This window comes from Marmota flaviventris, chromosome 10 (assembly GCF_047511675.1).
Source record: "Marmota flaviventris isolate mMarFla1 chromosome 10, mMarFla1.hap1, whole genome shotgun sequence".
NCBI classification, from domain to species: domain Eukaryota; kingdom Metazoa; phylum Chordata; class Mammalia; order Rodentia; family Sciuridae; genus Marmota; species Marmota flaviventris.
Genome location: NC_092507.1, coordinates 79,618,369 through 79,641,716, shown reverse-complemented (window position 1 = coordinate 79,641,716; position 23,348 = coordinate 79,618,369). Strand labels below are relative to the sequence as shown.

General features: G+C 44.7%; 1 protein-coding gene across 1 annotated transcript in view; it reads left to right on the top strand.

Annotated features, from left to right (window-relative positions):
* The window catches only part of Bcar3 (BCAR3 adaptor protein, NSP family member), a 115,052-nt gene that overhangs the window by 44,658 nt on the left and 47,046 nt on the right, over positions 1–23,348 (top strand). The window lies entirely within an intron of this gene.

The window sequence follows — 23,348 nt, the reverse complement described above, 5'->3', positions numbered from 1 at the left end:
AGGAAGCCAGTTCTGGGACTGCTTCCTGCCTCCTTGAATCTGGGGGAGACAGGGCACAGAGGCTGGCCCCCATAGCTAGTGGGGCTGGGACTGCAGTCCATAGCGCTGGAGAGAGGAGAATCCAAAACTCAGTCCTGTCCAGTCTGTATTCTGTGTCCTGTAGCACCATGTAGGGTTTGTAGTGCAAAACATTAATGTGGCGTGAAAGGGACCAATCTCTGGGTTGCTTAGTTACTGTAGTTCTTCCCAGTGTGGAATGAAGGGAGACATGCAAGGCTGGGAAGCCCCAGGGCTCTTTGGGAGTGGGGGGTTCTTTTATGTCTGGACTCCTGCTGGGCCTCCCAATAGCATCCAGACCCTAAAGGTTCAATTTGGTGTTCGTATGTGATAGGAAAATAAATAAAAGATCCATAGCCCAGGGAATTTGGAATCTCCTTCCTGTTTCTGTGACTTTAATTCTGGCCTCTGGAGGAGGAGAGTTTTGGAGTTTTTCATGGTGATCGTTGTTTTGTTTTTCTATTTTTCTGTCTCTCCTCACTATTTTTTTTCCACAGTAGCTCAAAACACAGTCATTTTAAAAGTCTGATTTTAACTGTTTTGTATAATCATGAAGCCCTTTTCTGTAATCAAATAAAACTGATCCTTTTTCACTATATCTGAAAGAAAACACTTCCTCCAGATGGGAAAGCAGAAATCTCTATGGTAGCTCCCCCCTTCCTCCCGCTGCCTACTGTGTGGAGATTGACTTGGTTGGTGGTGCACAGCTCTGGAATTTTCCTCTGCGTACCTAGCATACCTGATCTTAGATTAAAAACCAACATTTTTTTTTTTAATAGGAGGAAACTGATTTTAGAGGAGGAGCCCTGGGCATAGCTAGGAAGCAGAGTTTTGAATTTGAGGCTGTTCAGTCTACTTACTCCCCCTTTGAATTTGCTGTATTTTCACTCCCATTAAAATGTATTTATTTCCTAGACATGTGTCAGATGGTTGCTTAAAACATTTGTTAAAATAGTTATGTTAAAATATTAATAATTGGTCATAAATTAATGTTATTAATTGGTAATAGCTCAGTGTATTCCCCTTTCCAGATGGGGGGGGGCCCATAGAGACGTCAAGTAACACACCTCTGGTGTGTCCCCCAGGGAGGGGAGCTGGGTCCACACACTGGCTCTAATTAGCAGTGTGACCCTGAACCTCCCAACAAGTACAAGACCTTGAGGCGGGCTCTTGTTCCTTCTAGCTGAACGTTTTTTAGGAATCTGTATGCTTGTGACAGACTGGAGGGGACGATTATTTAGCAAGTGGTAAAGAGTTCTTAGTCATGTTCTCACCTCCTCCCATTCCTGGGATTGGGATTGAATCCAGAGGTGCTCTAGCACAGAGCTCCATCCCCAGCCCTTTTTAAAATTTTATTTTGAGACAAGATCTTACTAAATTGCCAAGGCTGGCCTCAAACTTGTGATCTTCCTGCCTCCCGCTCCTGACTCACTGGGATTACAGGTGTGTGCCACCACATCCAGCTATGCTGTCACTCTTGATCATGAAGGTGCCATATTGATTGGCGCAAAGGTGGTATTGAAGCCAGATTTAAAATTAGGCAGTCAGTGTAGTTAGGTAAATCGGGTCTAATATCGAGTGAAATCTAAAATGGAGGCCACGTTGAGAATGAATTTCTGGAAAAGTTGAGCAACTCTCTGAAAGTTAATGAAGTCCAGGAAACAGCCCCCAACAGATTTGAAGATAGCCCATCCCAAAGAAATGTTAATGAACAGCCCCAGCAGATTTGAAGATAGCCCATCCCAAAGAAATGTTAATGAACAGCAAACTTGAAGTTGCTGCCTCAAAAGTCCTTCCTGCCCAGATTACTTGTTTGGCCCACCTGTGTCCCACCCCTCGGGCCTTCCCACCTACATTCCATCACCGAAAGCTATAAAATGGAGAGACTACCGCACTTCCACGGATTCCATCTCTTGGGTCCCCTTCTTCCTCCGGGAGAAGTCTTTTCTGCTGTCCTTTAATAAACTTTTAATTTTCCACTCTGACCTTGCCTCGGCGTGCTTCTCTGGTGTTATTCTTCAACATTGGGGAAGCAAGGACTCGTCACCGGTCAATAGCGGTAACAGTATTTTATGTTGTATTTCAGACATTGAGACCAAGGATGTGACGGATAATAATTTCCCACCTGCCATTACTCCAAAAGATTGGAGATTTACTCCTACGTTTACTTCATGATCCATCGTTTCACTTTTGTAACCCCTTTTGAACCTATAAAAACTTCTATTTTCACTCTTTTATCATTCTTTTAGTTTTTTTCATCCAGCAGCTACTTGAAGCTTCAAGAGTTGCCCACCCCCCCCTTGCACTAAATTTTATAAATTCATATTATTTCCTATCTCATTCCCTTTTATACCTATCTTTCCTTTTGTGCTAAAGATTAATTCTTCTTAGCCTCTTCGTACACAGGGCCTACAGTTATTTTAGTAAAGAGTCTCTGTTCTGTGGGTGGGTTAAAGTGTCTCGTTTTGTTTTTAAGAGAAAGAAGTGATTGGCAAGGGCAGAACTAGGTGGTTTTCTTCTAGAAAAAAAAATGTTTACTATAGATTCCATTTTAAAATACACCGTCTATAAGAAAAAAAAAATTGAAAAATCTAGGGAAGGAGAAAAGAAAATTTGGAATGCCTGCGTTTTCAAATTAGCTAGGAGTACACAAGTGATTTTTGGTGGGCAGACTGTGAACAGCACAATGTGGGCCACAGACAAAGGCCTGCTCTCCAGGCGACCGCATAAGCAAGTGTCAGGACGGAATGCAGCCTTTTGTTCCTGGCTAGGTTCCTAGTGAACAAATATCCTCTTTCTTTTGTAGTCACCCTTGGGGGGATTCTTGTTAGACCCACTTCTGAGCTCTAATAAAACAACTTGCAGTCCCTGAGCTCCTTACAGGTTGGGAGAAGAAAGGACAAGACTGGAACTGTTGTCCTGAGTGGGGACCAGGGCCCTTCCTTCAGAGCACAGTTGAGCCCAGAGAGGCTTAAAAAGCTGTCTTTTGTGGCGTTAACCCTCAAATGCTCCTTCCTAGAGGGTCTTCTAACTATAGACATTAGTCTTCCCGAGCTCAGATCTCAGCAAGGCCATTTCCTGCAGTCGGCTAGGGATACATTAGGTCACCCAGCAGATTAAAAGAGGAGTAATTATGCGAATTCCAGCGCCAAGAATAAGTGCCCTGGCTGTAGGAGAAGGGGCCGGGTTCCTTCAGCTCCCCTTTTGTGCTCAACATGGCCGCAGCCATGGTCACAGTTAAATAGCTGTCTTTGAGGAAAAGCCTTTTCTTCGGCAGGAAAACAGGCCAGTCTGCTCTGAATTAGCCAGCTAACAGAGTCATGAAAAGGACTTACAAAAACAAAGGCACCCTGTACATTCCGTGAGATTTTAACAAGTTATATGAACCAAATAATGGCCCGATTGGCTGGCTCTGCAGGTTTTTGCCTGAGTGTGCACATCCACAGAGCCAGCCCTGTCCCCTGTGGGACCAGAGATCAAACACTGCCAGCAATGAATGAGAAGCAGCCCTGGCTCGCTCTGGGCCCGCATTCAGAGGAGAGAAAGGGAGAGAGTGCCCATCCAGCCACCCCCAGTCGCGCCCCCCCCCCCCCCCCAGCTTTCTCTGCAGATATACTTGGGAAGTTTAGTGTTACTGCAGTTTTAGAAATTTGCTGAGGCGGGGTGGTGGGAAGGCAGAAGAATTGGGGTGGAGGACAGAATCTCATTCAGTGGATCTTATCTGACAGGTCTGTGAAAAGGTGGCCACTTATAAAAAGTAAAACCTTATCATAAGAACAGGTCCATATAAAAGTCTTTTTGTACATTTTTATAGTGACATTATTCATCGTTAACGAAAAACGGGAAACAGCCCAAATGTCCTTCAACTGGTGGACAGTCTGTAGGACACCCACACAGTGGCATACTATTCAGCCATAAAGAGGTACAGCCTATTGATACACAGAGAACCATGAATGAACCTCAGATGCATCATGCTGAGTCAAAATAGACAGCCAATGACACTTTAGGTAAACTTAAAGCAACAGAAAACAAATAAATGGTTGAAAAGCATTTGGGGGAAAAGTCCTCTGTTAAAGGAAACTTTTTGGAACGATAGAAACTGCTTGATTGTGGTGGTAGTTACCATACTGACCATTTATCAGAGCTTGCAGAATTGTACTAAGAAGCATGGTACTTACCAAATATAAATTATATTCAGTAAGCCTGACTTTAAAAGGCGAGCCAAGAAACTGAGCATGGTGGTGCACGCCTGTAATCTCAGTGGCTCAGGAGGCTGAGGCAGGAAGATCTCAAGTTCAAAGCCAAACTCAGCAACTTAGCAAGGCTGCTAAGCAACTTAGCAAAACCCTGTCTCTAAATAAAATATAAAAAGGTCTGGGGATGTGACTCAGTGGTTAAGTGCCCCTGGGTTCAATCCCTGGTGCCCAAAAAAAGAAAAGCAAGCCAAGGGCTGGGGATATAGTTCTGTGGTAGGGCACTTTGCATATGGCATGGCCCTGGGTTCCATCCTCGCTACTGAGGGGAGAAAAAAAGAGCTGAAACCTTGTATTTTAGATGTTAAGTGCTGCCACCACAGGATGGAACGTTTTTTCCTCCTGAGATGCCTGCATCAGTGAGACCAGATCTCTGTTCAGATGGAGAAAGTGCTACACTTATAGATTTTTTTTCCGTATGGGCTCACTCAGTTATTTCCGAGCTTCATAGCATGTGTTCCTAATTGTTCAGTCTAGTCAGACCAGGTAGGAGGAAACCACTATCAAGAGTCCAACCTAAGAGAGAGAGGCAGTGGGAATGGAAAGGCCAGGTGCCGGAGGCCTTTTAGAGAATTAAGACCCATTTTATTAGGCAAGTTGACAGATCCTGGCAGGACCTGAATGGAGCAGGTGAGGGAACGGAAGCAGGGGCAGTTCCAGAGTTCACACTAGGGCCTGGCCTCTTGCCAAAAGCCACTCAGTGTTTTCGAGAGGAAAGGAGAGTTCCATATGGAATCCTATTCTCCCTGGGCCTTCTGAACGTGATGTTCAAGATAAATTCAAACCCTGGAGCTGCCCTCAGAGGTGCCTGAAGGAAGCTGGTCTGCCCAGTGAGTAGAGTAGGGCAGATTCACATTCCACTTGAACTTGTGTTCTGTGCTGCAGGCTTCACCTTGAGCTGAGGCACCACCCTCCCTGGCTTAAGGTTCTTCTGAGACCCCAAAGAGAATGAGAGGTGGTAAAGACACTGGAAACCAACAGGCAAGCAAGAGTTGAAACTGGGGCTTCTGAGAGGACTCAGCTCCAAATTGGACATGAAATCCAAGGTGGTCTGTCTCCCTCTAACCTCACCTCCTGCCGTCCTGTTTAGTCTCTCAATCCATTGTCCTGGCTTTTCCGGCTGCCTCTGGTCCTTTACCTTCTCCTTGGCCTAGAAGATTGTTCTGAAGCAGAGCCACTGTTTGGTTTGAAGTGGGTTCTAGTATGTTGTGGGCAGAACTGTGTCCCTTGAAAAAAATCTGTTGAAGTCCTAACCCTTAGTACCTGTACATGTGACCTTATTTGGTCAGAGGGTCTTTGCAGATATAACCAAATTCAGATGAGGCCCTCCGAAAAGATATGTTGAAATTCTAACCCCAGTACCTGCAAATGAGACCTTATTTGGAAATAGGGTCTTTGCAGATTAAGTAATCAAATTCAGATGATGTCATACTGGATAAGGGTTTGCCCTAATCCCATGACTGGTATCCTTGTAAGAAGGGAATTTGGGGTTTTTGTTTTATTTTGTTGGTTTATCTTGTTACTTCCCCCACCTCTATTTACCTTTCGTTTCTTTACCCATTCGTTTATTTTTTTTCTAACATAATGAGCAGCTTTGAAACCAGTTACCCAACCTGAGACTAGAATATTGACAATTACTTAAACTGCCCAAGCTCTCCAATCAAAGAATTATTATTTCTATTTATTTCTATAATATGCAAGAATCCAAGTGTGTAGGTAGCATTTCTGTAGTTCTCTTGATTTGGATTTGGAGTTTTGTGTGTGTGTATGTGTGTGTGTGTGTGTGTGTGTATGGTTGTGGCTAGAAGTAATAATGGAATTTGGACACAGAGACACAGACACACAGGGGGAATGCCTTGTGTCCACAAGCTAAGGACAACCCAGGATCACCAGTGGCCTCCAAAAGCTAGGAAAAGGCAAGGAAGGAAGTCTTCTCCCCTGGAGCCTTTGGAGAGACCATGCTCTGCTAATACTTCTAGCCTCCAAATAGTGAAAGAATAAATTTTTATTTTAAAGCCACCAAGTCTGTGGTCGTTGGTCATGCCAATCCTAGGAAGCTAATGCAAATTCAAAACCCCATCTCGACCCCATTTCTTGGTTGTGTGACCTTGGGCAAATTACTGAAATTCTCTGGAGTTCGGTTTCCTTAACAGTAAATGGGAGAATTTGAGGATTAAATGAGTTAATACAGGTAAAGTTCGTAGCACAGCACCTGGTATATAGTAAATTCTAGTTAGTAATGGTTACTCCAGCTCTCAGCCGTTCTCAGTTGTCACTGTCTCAGGAAGACCTTCTCTGACTTCCCCACGGAAAACAGCCTGCCCATCACTGTCCCAGACTCTCTATACCGTCCTCATAGCACTTGTCTCAGATTTTGTTTATTTACTCTAAACAAACAAAAACAAACAGACACTTCTCACTAGAATGTGAGTTCTGAGGGCCAGGACCTTTTCTTGTCCTCTTAGTGACCCCACAGATGCAAAGAGCATTTAAATAGAGGGAAGTGAGAATAAAAGTATTACAAAGATCCTTGTTTCTCAAGCCAAGCAACACTGATGTCTCAAAAAAATTTTCTAGAAATTCTTCAGTGTTTCTGTTTCAAGACAGTGAGGAGGTTCCCACGCCTGACCTCAGTCTAGTTTCATTTTCTCTTGCTAACCTCAGACAGAATGAAAATGTGGGGTCACTGTCATGACCTTAAAGACTCACCTATTAATCAGAGAGATACATTGATTTTAGAAGTGTAGTTCTGGCAACCTCTGTGGCTCATCCCCGATAGGAGACCTTGTTATCAACAATATGGACCCATTAACGCCTGGGCACCAAATGTGAGGTGACGATTTTTCTGTTGGAATCGTTTGCTGTTGTACTCTGCCCTCTAGTGGTGATCAGCTGTCTCAAGCGTGCATTGGACTACAATTCAGTTTCTAAATATTTTGGGAGCTTTTAATATTAAATGTAATCGTGTGCCATGATATTTCAACTTCAGAAACAAGGGATGTGTTTACCACATATAAAGAAAGCAAAAGGGGAGCTGGAGTGGTAGCTCAGTGGTAGAGCGCTTGCCTAGCATATGTGAGGCACTGGGTTCGATTCTCAGCACCGCATAGAAATAAACAAAATAAAGACCCATCAACAACTAAAAAAATATTTTTAAAAATTTTTAAAAAGCAAAAGGGGTTGTGTTTACAATATGTAAAAATATATGGCTTTATATAAAGCAGATTAAAGCTGTCAAGGCATTATACTGATAGAATTGTCTAATATTCTCGAAAAAAAAGGGCTCTAAAATGTTACAGTACTATATACAGATTTTGAGGAAGGGATTGGCATTTGGCCTACAGTTTTACCTATGGTAACCAAGAAGTTTCCTTGGAAGAACTTGTATTTGGGTTGTGATTTGAGATCTGAAACACACACACATACACACACACACCACCCTGGCAGCTCATCAAAAAGGAAGTTGGTATTACACAAGGCAGAGGATGGATGTCAGCACATTCAAGATTGAGCACCGAGACCCTGCACCCAAGGATCAGTGTGTACCCGGACAATGAGTGGGACAGAGCAGTAGGAGCCCTAGGGGAAGCAGGTACTCTCATATTCTTTGAATGGGGAAAGAGTGAGGAAGCTTCAAATATTCTTGGGAAACTGAGAAAAGATGGTTAATTTGTTAGGAGAATGAGGTTGAGTTTGGGAAGAATTTTGTTTATTTGTTGTAAAAATAATATATAGCCATATATTGCTTTGAAACCTTTTTTTATTTGCTTTAATTAGTTACACATAACAGTAGAATGCATTTTGGTACATCATATGTAAAAGGAATATAACTTCTCATTTGTCTGGTTGTATATGATACAGAGTTACACAGATTGTGTAATAATATATTCACATAGGATAATAATATCCGATTCATTCTGCTATCATTCCTGCCCCCATACCTCCTCCCCTCCCTTCACTACCCTCTGTATATTCCAAAATACCTCTATTCCCACCTCCCCACACCTTATTGTGAATTAGCATCTACATATCAGAGAAAACATTCGACCTTTGGTTCTTTGGGATTGGTTTATTTTGCTTAGAATAATATTCTCCAATTCCATCCATTTATGGCAAATGAATGCCATAATTTCATTCTTCTTTAAGGCTGAGTAATATTCCATTGTCTATATATACCACAGTTTCTTCATACATTCATCTGTTGAAGGGCACCTAGGTTGGTTCCACTTTGCAGCCTTTTTTGTTATACATCATTCTGTGTTAGCTCTGTGGTTTCAACTCCTTCTTTTGAATGGCTCTGTGATACAGTTTGAGCATTCCTAATCCAAAAATTTAAAATCTAAAATGCTTCAAAATCTGAAACTCTTGATACCAGAAATGGAAAATTCTATGCCATGAAGCTTTGTCTCTTGCACAAAATTATTAAAATATTGTATAAAATTATCTTCAGGAGATCGTGTGTGTGTGGAGGGTGCATATGAAACATAAATGAGTTTCATGTTTATACTTTGGTTCCGTCTCCAAGATATGTCATTATAAATATGTAGGTATTCTAAAATCTGAAAAACTTTGAAACATGAAATACTTCAGCAGTTATTTCATATAAGGGTCACTCAGCCTGTGTTCTATTATATGAAATTCAGTTGTATTTCCAGTTTCCTACTGACATTTGCCCAGTCTGATTTCGAATTTGGGATCCTCCAGCCTCAGCCTCTTGATTGCTGGGATTACAGGTACGCACCAGGTCCAGCTGGGGTTAGGATTTATGAGGGAGGGGTAAGTAAGCTCTAATGTCTAAGAGCAAAAGAAAGCCACAGGGTTGTGGAGCCAGAGCCTGCCTTTTCCAGAGTGGAGCAATAGGAAGCCAGAAGGGCTGGAAGGATGAACTTGAGCTGTTGTAGGGGAGGCTGATGTGACCCAGTAAAGAAGGGGGGGGGGGGGGGCCAAGGCAGGTTGCATAGGCCTTCAGGGCAAAGTAAGGACTTTAAAAAAAAAAAAAATTTTTTTCCCAGTACTGAGGCTTGAACAAGAAACACCTCACCACTGAGCTACACCATCAGCCCTTTATTTATTTACTTATTTACTTCTTTACCTACTTATTTTGAGACAGAGTCTCACTACGATGCCAAGGCTGGCCTCAGCTTCCTGAGTCACAGGGATCTCAGGCCTACTCCTTCACTGTGCATTTTTACAAAGTGACATGGGAAGCTGTCCCAAGTTCACTGTGGCTTCTGTGTTGCTAGTAGATTTCAGGGGACCTGCCATGGCAGGGAAGGTGGTGGAGAAGGGGCTTGGTGTGTACTATGAAGGCAGAGCCATGGGGGTTTCCTGAGGGACTGGACGTGGGGGGTGAAGGGAGGAGGGGAGCGTGAGGAAGAGTGCTCTCGCTGTCCACTGAGATGGCTTGCTTGCGTTTGTGAAAGAATTCCCTCTAAGATGAAAACCTAGGAGGAGAATGATTAAGTGTTGGGTAAAAACGGGACAGAATAAATGTCCTGACAACTAAGAGGACGTTCTTGTTCTTCACATTTCTCTGTCTACCAGTTTCTTTCACTAGTGTTTTATGACACAGTTGCTTGTAAAATTAAAATACCCCTCTATTTTTATATCTTAGTTTATTCCATAAATATGATGCTGAAAATTTGTGGCTCAATCAGAATTATCTAAAACAAAGAGCTTACACATTTTAGGGAAGAATTCTTAAACTCTTTGGTCTCACGATCTCTTTACATTCTTCAAAATGAATAAGGATCTAAAAAGCTTTTGTTATGTGATTTGTAGCAATTTATGTTCATCATGTTAGAACTTAAGATGGAGGAATTTTTTAATGTTTCCTTAATTCATTTTTATTTAATGAACATTTTGTGTTTAATTATTTTACTCATTTTAAACTAATAAGCCTCTTACACAGAAGTAAAATAGCATATTGTTATGAAAAAAAAATCTTTCTCCAAGATAAAAAAAAAAAAAGTTTAGTGGTAAGGATGGCATTGTTTTACATTTTTGCAAATGTCTTTAGTGCCTGGCCTAATAGAACACAACTTGATCCTTACACCTGCCTTAGCATTCTGTCTGTTATGTTATGTTGTTTTAGTTGAAGAAACTCTGGCCTCACGTTGATATGTAGTTCAAAAAAAAAAAGAAGTTTGGTTTGTTTTTTTTTAACATTTTTTTTAGGTGTAGACAGACACAATATCTTTATTTTATTCATTTTCAAGCGGTGCTGAGGATTGAACCCCATGTCTCACACATACTAGGCAAGTGCTCTACCACTGAGCTACAACCCCAGCCCAAAAGAAAAGTATTTTAATAACCTTTTCCAATAATTATAGATATTATTTGATACTCCCTTGGGGCGGGGGTGCTGGTTACTGGGGCTTAAACCCAGGGGCGTTTAACCACTAAGCCACATCCCCAGCCCTTTATATTTTTAAATTTGAGACAGGGTCTCACTAATTGCTTAGGGCCTCACTAAATTGCTGGGGCTGGCCTTGAACTTGCAATCCTCCTGCCTCAGCTTCCTGAGTCGCTGGAATTACAGGCCTGCATCACCACACCTGGCTGCTGTAGTTCCTTAAGACTGATTGCAAAATCGAGTCTGAAATCATATCGGTGGACTTTTTCACTCTGTTCTTTTAAAATCCATTGGTCTACCTTCCTCGCAATTTGAGTGAATCACTTACCTATGCATGATTTTGTAACATCATGCATTGGTCATTTGAAAAATATTGAGTTATGTAGATCTTGCAAATGTTAAAATATTTCACTATGCAATATCAGAAACTCACATTTGTTAATATCACCACCGATCTTTTCAGAAAAGTCATTAAAGTATTGGAAAGCTGTCAAACTTGGTGGTGAGTACAACTTTTCCAAACTTCTAATTTTTACTCGAAAGTTCAAATTTTATCCTTGGCAACAAATGTTTTCAGTTAGTTTCCTTGAAGCTACAGGCCTCCCTCATTGGTTTTTCAGAAAATGTCTGCCAGATGAATACCCAAGTGTGAATAACCATAGTTTGTCAGATATTCTTTGAAGTGAAAATGGAGCTCCGTGAACAAGCGGCTGTGCACCACCCCTGCAGGCAGCCACCGTGCCCTGGTGTGCCCCGCCACCACCACCACCACCACCACTGCCACCCGCTGCCCTCCGTCCTGTGGAACGCACTCAGGGCTGAGTTCAGCAACATGAGTAATTCTTCCTGCTTTATCAGGGACTTCCTAGGTGGAACTGGCTATTTTTTCCTACATGCTCTGACCTCATGGTGGTCAAGAGTGCGATGACAGCTAGGACAGTGTGATGTCTGTTCCCTGCTTTCTGATAAGGCTCCAGCAGTTTCGCTTTTGCATCCTCCATATAAATGTCAACCCAGTGAAATGGTGCGGGTGGGGGGCTCAGTACTCTTATGAATACTAATGGCCGCTTGGATTTCCCGAAAGACCCTCTTGGGCCTGCAGAACACCTTGATCACCAGTGGACTAGAGGGTCCCCTGCTACTTAAAAGCCTAAAAGCTGCACAAACACTTAAAATGCAGAGAACCTCCTGCTGCTTATTGAAATCCATATTTTTTCCTCTAGCCAAGTTTTCCTTTTAAACCTAGCTTACCCAACACTTGATTTCCTATTAAAGACACTGATTATTAATATAGAAAAGACATTAAATTTTCATTTAAAAATCAGAAAAATGGAGAATCTATCCTAGAAGAGTTCACAGGGGTAGGCCTGTTCCTTAGACTGGAATGGATTGTGAAACCTCCATGACTACTAACTCTGACATAACCGAGTCCTTGCTTATTATATACTGTAAAGAGCTGGGCCAGAAGCAGTTGCTGTTCTGCTCTAATTACTTTGTATTAAAACCTGAAAACCCAAAGCTTGGTGAGGCCAAGCCCTGGTTTATGGCAAAGACATTCTGCTTGGATGTGGAAGTACAATCAAGGGATAAATTCATTTAAAGGATAAATTTACTTGGGGCAGGCTGCAAACGAGCATTCTCCTGATCCTTAAGCTCTTATTAATTGAAGCAGCATTTGCTCGTTCTGTGCTCCCAGTGTGGATTAGCTGGCCGAGCTCCATCTCGTCTTTTATGTGAATGAAGATAAGGATGTGTCAGACTCTGGGAATGAGAACATGCTGTTTGGCCCTTGGAGGCAATTTCCTTTGGAGTCCCGGCTCTCTCCAGATGGCATCTAATTGTTTCTTGAATGACCTCAGTGTCCAGGCCGCAGGAACCTGGTCCGAGAGGCCATTTCACATATTTATTAGCCTGTGGATGAGAACTTACACTATAAAGCCCCCATTCACACTGTCAAAAGAGCTTTCTGTGCAGAAGAAATGATGAAGCTGATGGGCTGCTTCCTGTGACTGCCAGTCCCCAGTTGGATTCTTATTTTTCCCAGGCCCAGGTGGTGGTTTTAGGAAGGGGTCTGTGTGCTCCCACTGAGCCCGTTCTGACCCAGCCTCTTCCCTTCTGCCTTACTTTAAGGGGTCTGGGTAGAACACGGTCAAGGCCTGTCTCCTGGCTTCAGGATTACTTGAGCAGAGCACAGGTGGTAGACATAGGGAATGACTGTGTTCTGAGTAATTCTCCCAGTTTGGGGGGGTCCCAGGTTGTTCACAGATTGAGGGAATAAAATGACTGAAGTGGGAACCAGTCTAGTGCAGTCAGAGGCTGGCAAGGCTGGTTCACCAGTGAGCAGTGTAACCTGAGTGTGGCAGTCATCCCTCATGCCTGTGTGGCTCTGAACTGGGTTGGGGAGGGTGAGAGAGTTCCTTCCTTCCTTTTTGCATATATGATGAATGAGAATCATGTCTCTAGAAATATGTATGCACATGTATGGCACATCTGACTTCCAAGGTATTTGTGAACCCCCAGGTTAAGAATCCCTATGCCCTCTCCAGATGTTCTCTGGGTCTCTGTCCTGCTCAGGCATTTTGTGCTGGGCTTTTGGTGACAATGATGAATAAGGCCAGTGGGCAAGGATACCATTTGTTTTAATGAGTGCTTCAGCAGCCAGATCCTAGAAGACAGGTCTGGAGCTGGGTCTCCTCACCAGGGTACATAGAACAAGAGTACAGGAAAGGGAAACCCCTAGAGGGCGACAGTCTGAGAGCCAGAGTTTCTGAGGTCCTTTCAGGTTGGTCTAAGGAGCAAATTTGGGGAATATTTGAATGTAATTTGGGGATGACATAAATGTCCTGTTCTATTAGTTGCCCTCCTTGATGATCATACCTGGTAAAGATCACCTGGCCTCAGCAAGAGACTGTTTTAGTCAGTACCTCTGAACCAGATGCTACAGTTTTCCAAATGTCACAACCTTTTAGAAACCTCCTGGCTGGTGCCACTGCCGTATAAGCAGGGTGGAGTGTGTGCTTAGTTCCTGGTTTCCTGTAGCCTGGGAGAGGTGCTGGGTGTGGGAGCAGGACTCACACCTGCGCTCAGCATCACAGGACTTCCCAACTCCATGAACCCCTCTCCCTTTTCTTAGAGGCAAATCCATGTCTTTTTCATCTCTGAAAACACAACAACCGAGTTCTTTCATGAACGTCCCTGGAGCAGGGTGGGAGACATCATTAATTCCCACCTGTTACTGACTCATCAGTGTACTGCTCTATGATTGATGGGAATACAGTGTGCATCTTTCTGTAACATCGGTTGACGTTGGCTCCTCTTTAGCAGTTCTCAGATACAGAGATCACATGAATCTAAATTCCAAGAGAGCCTAACACAGTGTGTTACATCTTGACCTCAAGTTTTAATCACACCGTGATAAGATGAGCCTATAAGTTAAAACTGATAATGCGAGCTAGGAAACTTACCCCTGGGAATAGCAGGGGCTGAGTAGCTCAAGTCAGTAATTCCTAGGAAGAAAAACAGAGACAGACAGAGGTGACAGAGAGATGGATACCGAGGATTTAACCCAGGGCACTCTACCACTGAGTTGCATGGGGTGGATTCTCACTTAGTTGCTGAGGCTGGCCTCTAACTTGTGATTCTCCTGCCTCATCCTCCCGAGTTGCTGAGCTATAGCCATGTGCCATTGTACCCGACTGAAGGACAATATCATAAGAGCTCCCAGTCTCTTGCATCTGCTTCTCTGGTACATGAGCTACATTCTCGCAGATCAGCTTCTCTGCACTGTGGGCACATGGCTTAGGCTGCCCTAGGTTTATAGTCTCAGTAAAGCTTATGGTCCAAGGGGAAACTTGCTCGGTTCCAGTTTGAAAAATCCCAGGGTGACTGTCTCTTGTAGGTCACATGTCTGGCCCTGGGGTATTCAGTGTTCAGTGTTCACAGATTGGCTCACAAATCCATTCCAAGCTGGACTATAGGTGCTGTCCAGTAAAGCTTTTTAATACCATAACCACATTCTGCTATTTATGCGCCCCCTCCCCCCCAATTTTTCAGGATCAGAAGTATATTCTGCTATTTTTCTAATTATCTCTGTTATCTCTGGCTACTCAGGGCAAATATATAAAAGATTGGCACAAGAATGCTGTTTTATGGAAATATTTTCTCTATCTTTTCAAGTCCTATGTCTACCTTTTTCTATTTTAAACCTACCTCTTGGTTTATTATGTGCTGAATATCCATTGCCTCACAGTTAAATTGTCAGATACGTGGCTGTTATAGGTGGGGCGGGGGGCCCCCAGGGGCTGTGGATCCCTCTAATGGGCTATAGTTTGGCCTTGGTAAGATTCCCACTCATTAGCACAAGTGGCCCAACCCTGGTGTTCCTGGAGAATTATCCGGGTTGATTCCTGCTGCTTGCCCTAGGACTCTCCCTTCTTCTACCCAGCCGACCCACCCACTTGGGAAGGTACACATTTAAGGATACTGTTCTTTGGCTGCACTGTTCTTTGACCTATGGCAAAAGGAACCTATTGTCCCCACCTTGGATGCAAAAAGAGGCAAATGCTGACCTTCTGGACGTCACTTCTCCAGGCAGCGTTGTGCTTGGCAGTAGTTAAGGAAGTGGAAAAAAAAAAAAAAACTGACTGGGAGCACTTCAGTCCTTTCCACGCACATAACCCTCTGAGTTAGCCTTTTCCCGTAGAGAAGTGGGCGTAGGTCATGCCTCCATCTACGACAGAGGTGCCACCGTGGTCTCCAGTTGGCACCTGTGCACGGAGGCTGTGCTGCCTCCTGATTCTCAGATTCTGATCTCAGCGTCCCTCTGTAGTGCCCTCTCCTGTTAGTTACAAGCAGCCTAACGTCTTTGGGTATATTCCAGATAAGCCCTGCCATCTGTGTTGGCAAGGGTCAGCCAGGTGGTTGGAGGGAGGCCTTCCTTTTGAATTTGCACAAGATAAGGCCTCCTGACAACCAGGAGTCCTCCACGCTTCCATTATCACCTCAGATAGGGCCAGGTTCTAATTCACTGTTGTTTTCATTATCAATCATAAGAACCGTCTGATGACACATGTGGAATGGAGATGATAACGCCCGTCTCCTAGGGTGAGTAGTAAGTGGGACACTGTGCTAAAATTCTCTGTAGAAATGCTGGCTCTTGGGGACCTTGCACACTGGTAGGTGAGGCAAAAATATGTCTGTGAGTGCTGCAGTCTTCCTGAATGTGCCCCTATAGTCTGAGGTTGAGGAGGGGTTGCTGAGAGTGGATCTTGTAGGTATTCCACATTTACCATGAAATGGCAAACGAGCCCTTCCAGCTGTAAGGAGTTCCCCTCCACTCAGACTCAGTTAAAGCTACTCGGTAGCACTAAGGAGCTGTGACCCTGCTTGCCTCAAGGCTGTCTCCTCCTCTTATCAGACACAGCCCTGGCAAGCCCGATCAATGTCGTCCAAGGTAACCAGCCAATGCCTTCCTGTGTCCTTGACCATGTCCGTGACCTCCAGGATATTTTCACTCTCCACTGAAAGTTTTTCTGGGTCACTGGGGACTTTTAGGTCATGTAGGTCTTTGAGAATTGAACAGAAGCACTGAACCCTCTCCTCAGCTAACAGATATTTACACAGTAGTTTGTATACAGTTTTCAGTGATTCGTGGAAGTCCCACAAGACCCTCAGGTTAACAGCTCTAGTCTGGACTGATTATCATGGGTGTTTTGGTAGAAATGCAGGATTAGTCAGTATGTCCATCAGATGATAATGCCTATGATCAGTTTATGACCAAGAAAAAAGGATATTTTCCTACTGAAGTATTTAATGCAGGTGATAGAATTTGCATGGCAACAGAGAAGGAGAGAATCATAAGACCACTTTCTGCCAAGGCTGGAATGGGTGGGGTCAGTCAATCTACCTCTCACATGTTGCTGAAGCCACCTCTTGTCCCTGTGTTCCTGCTTCCCAGCATTCCTTGCAGACTGGTTGGTCCAATCAATATTGATAGCCTCTATAGGTGGGGGTAGGGGTAGATGGCTTGGAGAGAATATACTGTAACTCTGTTGGATTCCTGCTATTTGGGGCTTGAGAGGAAGAGGTAAGGCAGAAGGCAGGGCAAAGGAAGCTGGGTATATCCATAGGGCTATACCAGGCATCCATGGGGTTATACCAGGCATGGTCCTGGTTCTAGAAGTGGTTACTATCAGACAACCCAGTAACATGGGCCAGCAAACTATGAAGGAATCAGGAGGTGATTCTCTGGGGACTCTAAACACAGACCTATTCCTAGGGCAAGAACCATCCATCTTGGAAAGCTAGTTAGGGGTTGGAGGAGTAAGTATTTGGCAGGGCATCCAATCAGAATGCAGACTGAAGTCCAGTTCTAACCATCCCTGTACAGGGGCAGTGGGAAAGGAAGAGTGCCACTCAGAGCCCATGCAGGAGGGGTGCCCACCGGATCCCAGTCAGATTGGCTTGAACAGGGGTGCTACATGGAAAGCGTAGTGGCTCTGGATAGACCCAGGAGAGCCTTGTCGCAGATACTATGGACATACATGCTGCCTATTAATATAAACAATTCCTAAAATGACAAAGGTTCTGTAGTAGAAGATCATCCAAGCAAGTGTGATTAAAATTGTATGTGCAATTTTAATATTCACTTCTTTTTTAAAAAAAATGTTTTTAGTTGTAGGTTGAATATAATAACTTTATTTTATTTATCTATTCTTTTATGTAGTGCTGAGGATCACACCCAGTGCCTCACACATGCAAGGCAAGTGCTCTACCACTGAGCCACAACCTCAGCCCTTAATATTCAATTCTTAAATTTAAGGGCTAAAATATGTTTTAGGGCTCAAAGCTCTTAAACATCTCCTCATGAGTCCCTGTTTTTCAAAGTTCAGGAAAGCACCAGATAGGGCCAGTGGTTCAAGATGAGGAGATTGTCCACCTTCCTCTTAGGGGTACATGTGACCCCAGCATGTGGGTGGGCACATGCTCCACAGAAGCAGTGGGGGAGAAGGAGGTTGTGATCCTCTCTTTCAAAAGGGAAAAGAAGCTCAGTTTTGCTGAGTCCCTGCTGGATGTTGAGTGCAGGGCTCTATGTGTGTTGTCTCGTTTGATGCCCATGATGACCTGGAAAGCTTGGGGAGCAGCCTGCAGCCCACAGAGGTTAAGTACTTTCTCAGGGCACCCCAGCTTGCTAATGGTGCCGTGAAGACTTGCACCCACCCTGGCTCTCCTTCTGTCATCTCACCTGCAGGGTGTGTTCCAAAGCCACTTTAGACACATGCAGATATCTGTCTCAACTCCGGCTTGGAAGATACCATTTTGCAGAAGTGTTTGTGAGGTGGGAGAGAGTGTCCATGGGGATGAGAGAGAGCCCAGGTCCTCTGGGCTGGTGAGGCTTCCTGAGGACCATGCTGACTTCCCCAGTCCCTTTCAACACCACTGTCAGTGGGAAGGGCCTCTGCCGTGCTGTTGTTGTCATTGCTGATTAGCTGCTTAGGAGCTCACACTTACCAAAATTGGGAGGAAGGCAAAGAGCAAAATGTACAGCAAAGAAAACCTGAGATGACAGAAAGAAATGATTGCTCTTGGTGATGCCTGCATGGTAAGTGTGGAACCAAAAAAAGCTCAGGGAGTAGGTGGCAAATCATCTCAGATGGGTTGGGTGATGCTCCCAGGTGTGTATGACGGGCTTCAGGAGTTATAGAAAACCCTGCAATCTTATGTAAAGCATTACAGGTCTGCCTTTTGCTTGGGAGATGGTCCATGGCTTTCTGCTCAAACAAGCTAGTCTGCCAGATAGTTGTCGACTATTTGAGAAGTTGGAATAACATCTTTTGCATATTCTTTTTCATTTTGCCTTCATGCTAAAAACAACAGAAAATTGAGCTTATGTAATATAGGATTCCTGGGGTAATACCAGGAAATAGGTGGTAGAGATGGAAGGGTAGGGTGTAACGGATAGAATGGTACATGATAATGCGAGAAAGCAAGATCAGGGCTGGGTGCCTAATTTTGCTTTACATCATTTAGTTATACAATTTTAATAGCTGGTTAGAGAAAGAGAAAATTATAGGGGGCGGGGGCGGGGGCGGGGGGGGGGGATGACATGAGGCCCAGTAGAGAGAAATCTGTTTGAGAAGACTGTACTTAGTCTCTTTGTGTGCTGGGCAGATCAATATCACTTCCGGACAGAGATCATTTAACAGCCATATCTTTCATCCCCTTGAGGAATCTGGGGAAACTGTCAGACTGAGATGTGTACAGCAAACACTCCTAAATGCATCTCTGTGTTCACTAAGGCGAACAACTCAGAGCAGTCCAAGAGCTTGGCCAGCATTGCCTACTGTCCTCCCACTGAGTCCCATCTACATTCCCATTTGGAGCAAGAAATAAATCATGTTTATGTATAGGAAAACATCTCTGGCAGCTTTAGCTGCTCTGTCTGGCCTAAAAAGGAGGTGGTCTCTTTCCTTCTTTCTCAGTGAGTTCCTGGCCCTGTTTGTTCCCTAAGGCCCTGTGGCTGTTTGTCTGAAGGTGTGCTCCTCCTGGTTTATAGATGTCCCTCCACTTATAATGGGGTGATGTCCCAATAAACCTATTTTAAATTGAACCTATCAGGGCTGGGGTTGTAGCTCAGTGGTAGGGCACTTGCCTGGTATGCATGAAGGCCAGAATTCCATCCTGAACATTTCAAGAGAGAGGTGGGCAGTAAGGGGGAGAGAAAGAGATATCCTAAATCGAAATGTACTTAATACCCCTAACCTACCAAACATCATAGCTTAGCCAAGCCTACCTTAAACATGCTCAGAACATTTACGTTAGCCTAGAGTTGGGTAAAATCATCCCCCACAAAGCCCACCTTGTAAGCTAAGTGTTGAACGGCTCCTGTAGTTTACTGAAAGCAAGAAACAGGACAGTTGTTTGGTTCACTTTGCAGCAGTCGTGAAGTCAGAGAGGGCTGTATTTGTTCAGAATCAGGCAGACACGTGGCAGGTGTCTGGGGAAGCCTTGGAAGGCAGGGCTACGGATCACTCGCCTCTCTTCTGGCCCTCCCCTTCTCAAGCCCTTGGCACACTGCTCTCCAGGGAGCTGAACCTGCAGAGGGCACCGCGATGTGCTACCTACCACACAGGTGCTGGGGGCACAGAGCCAAGTTGCCTTTCCCTTCTTCCTCTGACACCAGGAGAACCAGAGCTGGTTTCCTGGGCCTTCCTCCCTGGGCCATTAAAGATGTCTTTGTTCACCAAGATCTAGATCCCTGGGGCTTAGTAGAAACCAAAAACCAGAAAGGGGTTAGGGGTGTGGCTTAGTGGTAGTACACTTGCTAATCATGAGTGAGGCCCCGAGTTCAATCCTCAGCACCACACACATATACCCAAAAAGGATTTGTGTGAGACAGAGAGTATGTATGTTGCCTGTGAAAAATCTCAGAATCTCTGTTGCCATGAGAGGTTGAGCTGTTTTGGTCACCACGGCACAATAGCTAATGTTTACCCCCCAGCTGATGTTCTGAGTCTGTTCACCGTGGACAGGGATGAGTGAGGCATTGCAGCCTTGGACTGGTGCCCTCCAGTTTCCTGACCAAGGGCAGTGTCACTGACCAAGAGGCTTCTTGACAATGTCTGAGAGTTCCTCCATTAAGGCTTCATGTCCAGGGTCTGGGGTGGCTGGCTTTGGGGAAGAGTGGGGGGTTATAGACAATATTGTTTCCTGGATGCCCTGAGTCAGTGAAAAGCAGAAAGCTGCTACCACACCCATCCTACAGTGCCCGTCAGTGGGGGTCTACCCACCACACTGGGGGCCTGATCATCTCATCAGGGCAGAGACTTTGGAAAGGGGGCACTGCACTCACTCTCTCATCCCTCTGAGCCAAGTGCTGCTGCCAACAGGAGGCATGTGTCTGTTGAATAAGGCTGGCAGACAGCTCCTGTTTCCATGGTTACCGAAGAGGGCAGGTTAGTATTAAGGCTGCCTAAGGAAAAACTGGAATTGCAGGCAGTGCTTGTGCAGAACCTTCCTTTAGCCGCTTACCCCTCTCCCTAGATGGTCTGGGGACTCTTGATCTGGAGGAAATGGGAATTTCCTTCAAGGGTCCACTTAGCTGCCCTGCTTTATCACCTAACAGGTGTGTTTCCCTTAGTGCAGAGAAGCAAGTCTCTCAGGTGGCCAGAGGGGGCACTGGAGAGCAGCCCAGAACTTTTCCCAGAGCTCTGTGCTGTGTGCCAGTGGGTCCCTGGGATTCCATTAGAGACACACGCCCCTGTTCCCAGGAGAGTATAGGGTTTAGAAAACCCTTAAATCCAGATAGGTCCTAGGTCCCATGAACCGTATCATCAGAGTGACCCACTGCCTCAGGTCACAGCATTCTTGTGTGGCTGCATGAATAACAACAGGTTTAATTATAAGACATTATAAAATCTCTTATTTGTGTTTCCATGTGACCAGTTACAGGCTCTGCAATCCAAGGCCGGAGTCCTGTCCTTTGTTCTCTGCAGAGTCACACATCATCTTGGTCCTTTTTCTTTGTAACGAGAATAGAATAATCTTTGTGGGGAGAATATGGGGGAATTGATCAGTGTGGATAGGAGACATTTAAAAGCATAGCAAGTCAGTGAAGGGCACTTTGGGAATTGATGCAATTATCAACACATTATTTTAGTCTCTCTTCTTGGCCATTTTGGAAGAAAATTGATTAATACCTTTTGAGCGCTGCTTCAGAAATTATTTTTGGTGTGGAACAAAAATAAAATGTGCTTAGGAAACAGTTGCTTAATAAGATTAGCCCGTTCTTTAATCCTGTTGGAACAAACTCCGGCCTTTAATAAGACTTTTCTTGGAGTAAACAGGGAAAGCCTCAGGTGCCTAGCTGGGTCTTTTGTTGTGCATTCACCCTGGCTGCTCTCCACTGCATAATTCAGTGTAATTTACACTTCTGAGTTATTTGCATTTTATTTACTTTCAAGAATGTTTTCTTTCACATTCTAGGGGGAGGGAGGGGATAATCTGGATTCTTTCACTTTCTGCGGGGAGGGAAGGGAAATTCAGAGGTGTTTGCTGACCAACCTCACTGAATTTCTATACAGGCTTTAAGGAGCTGCTCTCTTTCCCTTTTCCTGGGACTGGGATGGTGTCTTCTTGGCCACTTGGGGAGGTTTTCAGCAAGAAGATGCTTGTTATTTCCTAGCAAAGGGAATAGCAGGTAAAAACTGGGCCCCTCCCCTGTTGACTATTGGCATGATTGACAAGCCATCCCCACAAACGTGCTTGGGGGTCTTATCTTTTGAACCCTACCTGATAGAAATAAGGATAGTCAGAAAATGCTTCCTCATTAGTACAGAGCATGGACCTTGGAGGGCAGTGACACATCAGGATGATCCCCTGGACTCCTAGATTGGGAGAACTCAAAGCCTTGATAACTTGCTGCAGGTGCTCGGGTGGACTTCACAGGACCCATGTGTTTCCAGGATAGCAAACCCAACCTTCAGAACAGGAGAGGAAGAAAGCCAACCAAAGGAGCAGAAGGGCAGTCTGCTTCCTGGCTGTTCCTGTGTCTGTAGACCATTGGTAGCTCTGTGTGCCTGCAGTGTTTGTTAGGTGGAGCCTCCTCATCTTTGTGGGTGTGAGGCCTGTGGCTCTCCATTCCCGACTCAAGCACAGAAGCTGCTCCCCCAGCACCAAACAATTCCCTACTTTCATGGGCAGACTTGACCTAGTCCAAAGGCCAAGGCCTCCTGAGGACTTGACACTAATCCCATTGGATACTTCTCATACCTCTCTCATGCCTCATCCGGTATTGTTCCTTTCTAGACTGAATAGGTTCTGCTTCTTCCTCATGACAAGTTTCTGCCTGTGTGAAGTTTTAGGAAGCTTCGGGACACATTCCATTTCTGAGTGGCCCAAGCCACAGAAAGTTAATATTTGAAACAGTAGGAGAGGAAGAGCTACAGGCAGAAAGCTGGGTTTGATTAAACAACACACACACACACACACACACACACACACACACACACACACCAGAAGAACTGAGCATTCACTATAACTAGAATGAAAGAGAAAAGCAATTACTTTCTCCTAAAGATGCTCTGAGGCTCTTGGAGGAGGGATAACGGTCTCAGTGCGGGGGCGTCTAGGAAGGCCATTCCTGACTGTGTTGGATACGAGGTTTATGTGCTGACTGGAGTTAGGCAGAGTGGACAATTAAAGTGAAGATGGGTAATTAAAGAACTTAAAGGGAAGGAATGGAGAAGGACAAACTGTGGGGGCAGAAGGGAGTACACAGTCTCTGTCCTCTCAGCAGCCTGCCCAGCCAGGTGGGGAGGGCATAGGGCGCTCACCGTGTTTGCTGACAGACTTGCTAATTAAACACCAAAAGGCAATATTGCTTTGCCAATAGTGATGGCTGTGCCAGCATTATCAGTTGCAAACTGACTGCCAGGAGCATCCTAATTAAAAACAAACAGCACTGGAGGTGGCATGGGGACTGGGATCCTGTCTGGGTTTCTTAAGAACTTCTAGGATTGCTCCCAGGGAAAGTCACACCCTGGTCACTTTTAGGCCATTGCCTTTTCTCAAAGGAGCCTCTGTCTCATAACAAGGTGGTGTGATGCGTACAACTTGTCCTGCTTCCTTAAACCCCAAGGTGCTGGGGTGATAAGCAAACAGACAAAGCCACTAAAAGCAGATTG